We start from the raw sequence: 9,868 nt of genomic DNA, 5'->3' as shown, positions 1-9,868 counted from the left end.
GTAGATTTAAAAAAAACTTTATTTTAAGGGGGGTGGGGACAGGTAGTCGACGTATAAAGTGCCACCCAGGTTTGTCGGCTACCAAAGGGGTTCAGGGTTTCAATTTTGACACAGGGCTGAAATGCTTTAAATATGTATTTTTAGCAGCAGCTCATAAAACATTGAAAAATGATTCAACAATAAAAATCTCGACAGACTTGCACGTAATGGTGGAAACAATTTCCCTAAAGTAAGTTTTGATTGTTGAGAGGGAAAGTATCTGGTGTCCTTAAAAGAAATAACCATATTTGAAATAGCAAATGAAAATCTCGGGTTGGGGGTAGTTGTTCTTCAGTGCGAAACAGACTTTGTAAATGGGGGAAAGAAACCGAATGAAAAGGGGGTTTATATTCAGTTAGGACACCATTGGTAGTTAATGTTTAAAATTGGGTTTGGATTGTCCATGAGCCCCCCAAAGATGTAAACTCCTATGGTCATTTTTTCCCGTTACGGCAATTAGTCAACTCTTATCTCAAGGTGTTCAGAAAGAGGATTGTCACTATTGCCCCATGTGTCTTTCCCCATTTACACCTGAACGAGCATTCGCGAATCACATGAGATATTGCTAACTTCATGGTAATCAAAGAATAGAAATGCCGGCAGGGGACAAAGCTACTTTACAATTTAAAAACTTCCGAAATTCCCTGCTAGAGATTGATAAAGTATCTTTGGATTGTGAATCAAGACTGTTGGAGACACACGCAAACTCGTTGCGTGTTCCTATGCGCATGCCCGACGCGATTCAAACAATAAAATGCAATTGGAAGAGTTTTTTGTGACTATAGATGAGGAGGGTGGCATGGATAAGTTATTGGTGTGTTTAATAAAAACAGCGAACGGTGCAATTTTACGATTGCGTCACACCAATTACCTAATGTCATTATCAGATAAGGAGCAACGGGCACTAGAAAAGGGGACATTTTTTGGGTTTAAAGGGGTGCTCTTGCCGCAAAAGATACTGTTCTGGATCATAATCTCCTTATTGACACCAATTCAACGGGGAAAAGTAACTTTCGGGGGTGGGCTCACAATTCATGTAATTTAAAAATTAAACAGCTGCTCTTTCTTCCGGTTTCTATATATGATTCTAACTATGATCTGAAGTATGTGTTACCAGCAAAGGCACATCTTCAAAGAAATGGAGCTGTTGATGATGCATGGGTGATAGACAGCTTTTCCTACAAAATCATTTCTAAATGGTCGGAAAAGTTGCTTGCTAAATTTGAATAAAATTCGCTTTTTAGATTCCTTCAGTTTTTCCCAAATCTTTGAGCGAATTAATTCAAGTGCAGAAAAACAATGACGGCTGCAACGCTTTCCCTCTTCTCAAGCAACAATTTCCAAATGATTTATATGATTTGTTGACGGTCAAGGGCATATATCCTTATGATTATTACTGTTCCATGTCGAGATTCACCAAGGAAACTATTCCCTCGATCGAGTCGTTTTAAGACAGTCTAAACGATCGTAGGTGTACTCCAGATTAATACAGTTGTGCCAAAAAAGTGGGGGCAGAAGGAGGGTGTAAAAATGGGTTTGACTACTGCAAGCTGTATTTGTCAAGTGATATGTTAACCTTGTTAGACATTATGTGTAAAAATACGGACATAATATATGAGGAATTTAATTTTGATTTAGGATATTATTTTTCATCTCCTCATATGGTAATGGACCTCATCCTAATAATTAGTGGTGAAAAAATCGGGCTGATCACTGACATCGATCAGCACCTGTTCATCGAGAGGTCAATGAGGGGTGGATACGTTTTTCACGGAGATCGTATCTTGGAAACTGATCCAACTGGAGAGAAGACGGGAACAAAATCGGATGCAGTGTTCATTGACATGAATTCCCTCTACCCCTCGGCCATGTCCCATTATGCGCTACCATACGATGACTATAAATGGCTCAATGACCCTCAAGCCTCCAATTTCCCCAACATTGACAGTTTTTAGGAGAATGGACCGGTTGGATGTTTTTTTGAAATTGATAGGGAGATACCGGTTGAGCTTTACGATTCGGTCAAGGATTTTGTTTTTCCATGCATCAATAGACCTGTGTCTAGGGACTCTTTGAGTCCCCTGCAAAAGGCATATGGTTGAGGTGATAGGATTGCATTGGTCATCCTCAAAACAAAAACTTATTGCCGACCTCCTGCCGAAGAAAAATATTGTTGTACATCATGTGGCTTTAAAATAGATGTGCAACAACGGTTTCAATGTCACAAAGGTTCATAGAGCCCTCCAGTTTAATCAAAAACCCTATCTGAAAACGTTTGTTGACACTTCTGTCAAGAAACGCTCTGAAGTGCAGACAAAAGCCGAAAAAGAAATCTATAAGCTCATTTTAAATTCGGATTTTGGTAAAATGTGCGAAAGTGTTCACAATAGAAGTCGTTGTGACATCGTGACCGATCCCAAACAATGTGCTCAAATTATTGCCGATACAAATTACACTTCCTTTACAATCATTGGCCCGGACATGGTACTATTGAATAAGAAAAAAAGAAGCATGGTATTGAATAAAAATTTTGCTGCAGGCAGTGCGATCTTGGAGATCTCTAAAAAGCGCATGTTGGAATTATACTACAATTTGGCTTGGATACAGTGGCCGGAGAAGGGGCAAGTAGAGGTCTGCTACAGAGACACCGATTCTCTACTGTTAAAAGTAAAAGCTCAAAACCTACTTGATGATTTGGCACACGGTGAAATCATCAGTTCGCCGATGGACTACACCAACTGGAGTGGGGAGGTCTACCCAGAACTAGTGAAACGTCGGGCGCCAAATCAGCTTTTATTTTAAAATCAGAAACGGGAAATGACATGATTTCCTGTGGTACGTTTGTAAGTCCGAAGGTGTACTTTATACTGACACACGACGAGGAAATCAAAAAACGTTGCGAAGGATTACCCACGCGCTATGTGGATAAGAATTTTGACATGGACGTTTATAGGAATTGTATTGTTGAAAATATAATTCCACGAACGAAATTGTTGGCAATTCGTTCGTTAAACTACAGGAACTACTACACTGTAAATATAGAAAAAATTGCCAAGAGTACCATTTCTGACAAGGTCTATGTTTGTCAAGACGGTGTGACTACCCTCCTTCTGGGGCACTATTTACCTTTCGACCGATTCAAATGTGTTAGTCATAGGGAAAGTTTCGGTTTGAGCAAAGTCCAATAAAACAAATTTCCCCAAAACCTTTGGGGGGCCTCACAGCCCATGGGGGGAGGCCTTTGGCATCCCCGACCGGCCGCCAATGGGGGGGCCCTTTGGCCGCCAGAGGGGGGCACCGCCACCAACGGTATCTTTTTTTTACTTAGAGCAGATTTTTTTTTGGTTGTAAATATACCTGTTTCTGTTGTTTTCAACCTAAAAATGGTGTAAAGAAAGTGATATTATTTTAAGTTTATTTTTCATTAAATTCTGTATTTTTATAAATAAAAAAAAGTATATTTATTAAAGTGCTTTTTTCTAGTGCATTTTTAAAATAAATGTTTATGTTTTTTCCTATAAATAAATTTAGAAAAAAAAATTAAGTGTATTTTTCTTGTTCAATTTGCTTTTTTTCTGTAATGTATTATTTGTAAAGTGCTGTTTTTTTATGTTAATAATACAAGAAATATGATTCTTTATTGATTTTGTTCTTCTCACTATTCTTGAACGGACTAGTAGTACTAATAGGGGCATTATTTAGTCATTAGACAACTATAGTCTACACTTAGTTGTAGGTGAACTGTTGAAGGGAACATGTTTAAATTTAAAACACCACTCATATCGTTTCTATGTGGTCCATCAATGTCGGTCAAAACGACGCTCTTAACTAAAATAAGTAGAAATTGAGATAAAATGTTTGTGGAAAAGCCAAAAAATCTACTATTGTTACAGTATTTGCCAGGAGTCATACAATAAAATAAAAGCAATTGCTATATTGGGGTTGGTGCAGCTACAGTTCATACAGGGAATTGATGTTTTCAAAATTATTGAACCAAACTCTTGGCTGATTATTGATGATTTAGATGAATCTATTGAACAATGGTCCCAGGAAATGCTACAACTGTTCACTGTTAGCTCTCATCATGAACAGATTTGCATTACTCTCGTTCTACACAACCTCTATCATCAGAGCAAATGTATGTAAACACTTGCATTGAACTGCACCTACTATATCATCTACTGAGTTGTTCGTGATTCTAGCTCGCTAATAACTCTCAATAAACAAATATACCCCGGGGCACCTAAATTTCTGCTCTTAGCGTACAATCTGGCAGATAAGGAACCCTACGGCTACATCCTATTGGTTCTTAATCAAAATACACCCGGGGATCTGCGTAGAGTCAGAGATATTTTTGATAATGAAATTACAGTATATCTCCCCGTGAACAGTAAAAATACCTATTAGTTGTCATCATGACACTGAAGAAACTACATGAAACTAGACATTTTTTTTCAGTCCTAAGCACTTTAAAACTCCCACTTAGGAAGTCATACTCGAACATGGTATTGAAAATGATTTCATTAATCTAATATCTGAACTTTGTTTAAATTTGACTGAGGGCAATGTTCAACTGCCAGAAGTAGTTAAGCAACAGGCAAAGCAACATCGTTCCATTATACGTACATTGGCCTCTAAAAAAAAGGAAAGAATTTTAAAAGGAAACGTCTTCTTCAGGCGGGCGGTAGCTTTTTCATGCTTTTACTACCGATAATTGCAGGACTTGTAAACACTTTTCTTTAGATGGCTAATCCCTACAAATTGACTCCAATAGAACTCGCTCTCTCACCCGTGGAAAACTTTGGGGATAATCTGAGTGAATTCATTGACAACGAGAATATTGAGGAGTATAAAAAACTACTTTTACTTCAAGATACACTTCGCCGAGTAGACAAAAATAAGCCCTATCGTGCGAAGGCCAGTGGCATTGATCGCAAAAAAGAACCATCCCCTCAAGATTCTTCTTCTGCTATCACTACTGCTGTTGCTGGAAGACAATTAAAGAAGGAGGAGTTGGATTCAATTTTGTAACGCATTGAAAATTTAATGCCGCACTCGTATCGTGAACAAAATACACGACTCATAACATATCTCATGGAAAGTGGTCAAGATCATATTCAATAGCAATGGGAAGGGGATTATAATTCAGGGCAAAAGCTATAATCTACTTGATTTAATCTATGATATGGTTACAAATCGTAAAGGACTATTATCATTTGACACTCATCTATACAACTTTCTAAATACATTAAACTTTCCCAAAAGCCTTATTAGCAATAGGCAAATCCTAAACAAATTAAATGAACATGCACCCCCGTCGTCAACACCATTAAAATATGAACACGAAGAAGAAGAAGAAGATTTTAAATCAATCTTGGAAAATACTAGCACATATAGTGGAAACATTGATTTGACAATGAGGAGGAGGAGGAGCACACCACTGATAGCTAGACAAAAGCGAAGACGTATCAAGTCAACGTCACCACCACCACCGCCAACCACTAGTATAAAAAATGTAGCGGATGTTATACTACATGTTTACGTTCAAAATAGTTGAAGTTCTGAAACGGGTTTATGAAAATAATGGTGAAGCGGGAAGTTTAAGCTCCCCCACCACTCTTTCCAAAGTCACAGGTGTTCACACTAAAAGTGTATTAGACTATCTACCAAATTAATTAAGTTAGACTCTGCATAGAAATCATAGGCTTCGTGCTAATCAATATCGAAAAACCAAAGCCTTTTCCCCAGGGCATATAATGCAAGCAGATCTCTCAACTCTAGATGAGATTAAAAGGCGCCACAATATACCATACAAGTACATTCTACTTGCAATCAGTGTTTTTAGTTGCTATGCATATGCCATTCCATTGCGGTCAAAGAGAGGTGTTGAAGTTGTTCAGGCTATAGAAAGTATTCTTGAACAGGGTTCATATAAAAAACTTCAAACGGATCGCGGTAGTGAATTTGTTAATCCCCATGTTGAAAGTACTAGCAAAATATAATACACTGCTCTATCATAGTCATCGTCCTATAGAGGCTGTATTGGCCGAACGATTGATAAGAACTACTCGACTTTTAATTTCAAGATATTGTACATTGAAAAATACATCTGCTTTTATTCATGATTTAGATAAAATCATGTTGATTTATAATCAATGACCTCATCGATCATTGTCCAATTCAACCCAAACGGAAGTTCATCATTCTGATCATGATACAATTGATACTTTTCTTAAACAATATTCCAATGAAACGATTGTCAAGAAATAATTTAATGTTGGTGATACCGTTCGAATTAATAGAACAACTAATGTTTTTGAAAAGGGTAATTACTTGTGGTCCGGAGAACTTTTTAAAGTGGCGAAACTCCTAGACACTAAACCCGTAACTTATCGTTTGCTCGATACCAAAAATGAAGAGATTCTCGGTTGTTTTTGTGACTATGAACTACAAAGAGTCAAAAATAATAGTGAAATCTATCAAATTGAAAAGATATTAAAGACTCGTACTCACAGGGGTAAGAAACAGTTACTTGTTCGGTGGCTAGGATACAACTCTGATTTTGATTCTTGGATCGGTGTTGAAGATATTGACAATGCCTAATGATTTCTATGTAACATTTATGTCCAACGTTTCCAATCCTCTCTACAATGACTTGAATAAAACACGTGATTCTTGGACTCCACTCTCCCCCCCATCAAATTCGACGGTGCGTATGAAGTGGCTCTTGTCGACTGTATTCTCAAAAATACCTACGACATCTTGAGAAAGGATCGTGTGCTTGATATAAAAGTTATACCATTCGATTGGTCACTCTTTGTCGAGTATGACTGGGTTGAAGCACTTAAATCTAGTGAATATCCACATGTCACATTGAAATATATAGAATATGATAGTATAACAAATCTGTGCCGTACAATCAATAAAAAAATATCATATCGTAGGAATGGTATATTCCATTTTAATTATTCAATGAAACACGATAGGATTTACATTACCTCACCTGTTGACAATGAAATAATTCATTTCAATGATAATCTGAGAGATGTTCTTGGCTTTAAACAGAATATGATCAATGAGAAAAACGCAGGTACTGTTAATGGGATGGATCAAGTTATTTTTGCTGATTATCCACCTGGTTTCATCTCGGACTCTTGCATATTTCTGTATACATCCTTTGTGGAAACATCGAGAGTCGGTAATTCAAATGTCCCCCTCCTCCGTGATCTTGAACGAAAAACATCTCAAGAACTTGTTCGTCACTAAAATATAGAGTATATTCAGTATGTTCCTGTAAACACTTCGTATTTGGAACTCTGTCGGTTAACACTAAGCAGTGAATTGGGTGTCCCTCTAGCAATAACAAAAGGTTTAGCCATGATTACATGTCATTTTCGACCCATCGTCGTTGAAAGCACCACCACAAATGAACAATAGAAGAATTCCATTTGTCAGTCCCGATTTCAACTGCAATGTTGGTACCCTGAGTCCACGTCAAATAGGTCAAGGAGTGAACAATTACAAGGGGCGTGCTACAACGTCTGGCTATGGTCTTGGTAGCTTGTTTGCTTTGCTATTTTGTTCGGCACTATCTCTTGCCAGAAAATATCTTGTACTTGCTGCATCAAATTTTGCTGCCTCAACGCTACAGGACTGGGGGTTGGGTAAGAATTTCAACGAGAGTGTTAAGGAATATATTAGATCTTCAGCAAGAGCCGTTGGTGAGCAATTAAACTCCCAGCAAAATGGGAAGGGATTGAAAAGGATGCGTGCGCGTCATTCATTCATCAGTCTCTACTCAGGCGGGAAGCGAAGGACATCAACAAGGACTTTGAAGAATAAAACGACGAAGACCAATATGAAGAAAAAGAAAAAGATTGTTAGATCAAAGAAGGATTTGTTCTTTTGAGATGACTTATCTGCCCCACCAGGAATCACATCCATCAATCAGTTCTTCATTGCATGTGTTCAATTCTGGGAATATTGATGTCAGTGCCAAGTATGGCCACTATGAACAATTTAATCCCCAGCAACCCCTCTCGGAAAATATGCACTTTCAAATATTTTCCAATGAAGACTATTTCATTGATTTGTCATCAACATTTATTAATTTAAATGTTGTGGTGAAGAAAAAGTCAGATAATACAACTCCTACTGATGCCGATGGTCTCTCCTACGAAAACTGTATTCTAAGCAACCTGTTCAAACAAATTAATGTATTTATTAATGGAACATCGGTGAGCACTAGCAATAATTTATCCAACTATGCAAGCTACATACAATTTATGATGATGAAACCAAAAGCATATAAGGAGTTGAGAGGACAGTCATTGGGCTATTAATATTGATCAGGTGTTGATACTGACGGTGAGTTGACTACTGCAGTGACCCAGGAGTATCATTTAGTTTGAAAATTAAATCATGAGATATTCAATATATCCCAATAGTTACCCCTAAATGTCAAGATTGACATAAAGTTGCAACTAGCCCTGTCAAATTTCATTTTGACAATAACACTTCCCGCAGCACCCGATACAAATGTCATTATCACATCGGCAATTCATCATGTCCGAAAACAACAGGTTATAAGCTCTGTTGCATTGGCGGTGGAAAAGCTAAGAACCAATTGCAACAACATTAAACTTCTTGTCCCCCATACGATCACCAATTATTGTCACATTGCCACCGAGTCTCCTAGCTATACCGATTCATCATTTATCAATGGAAAAATCTCATCAAAACTCGCTTTGGCCTTTGTGAAGAGTGGCAGTGCCATTGGATCCTGGACTGAGTCCCCCCATGATTTTAGTTTTTTCGGTCTATCTAGCCTTGTGTGCAAAGTGAATGGTATTCCACTGTACACTCTATCATTAAAAAAAAATCCTATAGAACTCTATATGAGTTGACCAAGCCATCCCTAGATCATGACTCCTAACTATTTGAAAATGGAAAAACCGATTCAATGTTTTCAAAAAATCATGGCATAATTTGTTTGGACCTGTCGGGGACCCAGAATATGAGCATAGTACGAACAGGGAATTTACGTTTAGAGTGTACATTTGCCGATGCTTTGACTGAGAGCATAACGCTAATATCATTAAGTCAATTTGAAACCTATTGGGAAATCACACCCGAAGGTAGTGTTCTACTAGACCTAGCACCATGAACACAAATCAAATAATCAACGTATTTAGTATTGATCAATACATGTCCCAGTACAAGTCCTATTGCGTACCATTGGACTTCATTGACAAAATTCCAAGTGTTAACAATAGCCTAATCATTGTTAATAGCAGACATTCAACTTTGAAGACAGGCTATTGGCTATGCATCTTTCAAACAGCGAAGAATATTGAATTTTTTGATCCTCTTCGCCTATTTTATAAATTCTACACTCCACACATCAGCAACTTTAATGAGAGCAGTGGGGAAACTATTATTCAAAATCAAAGGAGAGTACAGGATTTAACGACTATGACATGCAGCTTTCATGCTCTACTATTTTTCATGTTCAGATTTCGTGTCTATACCTACAAGCAGTTTCTCGACATCTACCTTGACTTTCCTCGATTGAACGACTTTCTAGGGGAAAATATACTTACAAGTGCGTTTAATATTGATTTTAGTGCCCTACGAATAAAATGTTCCAAAAATGTATGTGAAATTGTTTATTAATAAAAAATATGTATGTACATGATAAAAAGGGCTTTTTTGCTCCTTAGATTTCATCTTATACTAGGTATAGGTATTTGTCGAGAACAACTAATGCAGGTAGTTTATCTGAATTCACAGTATACTGATCCTGATGTACTGCAATGTCAGGGTCACA

This window comes from Artemia sp. Qi Xiang Cuo, chromosome 12 (genome assembly GCF_049724085.1).
Source record: "Artemia sp. Qi Xiang Cuo chromosome 12, ASM4972408v1, whole genome shotgun sequence".
NCBI lineage: Eukaryota > Metazoa > Arthropoda > Branchiopoda > Anostraca > Artemiidae > Artemia > Artemia sp. Qi Xiang Cuo.
The sequence above is the reverse complement of the archived record's forward strand: the minus strand, read 5'-3'. Positions refer to the sequence as shown.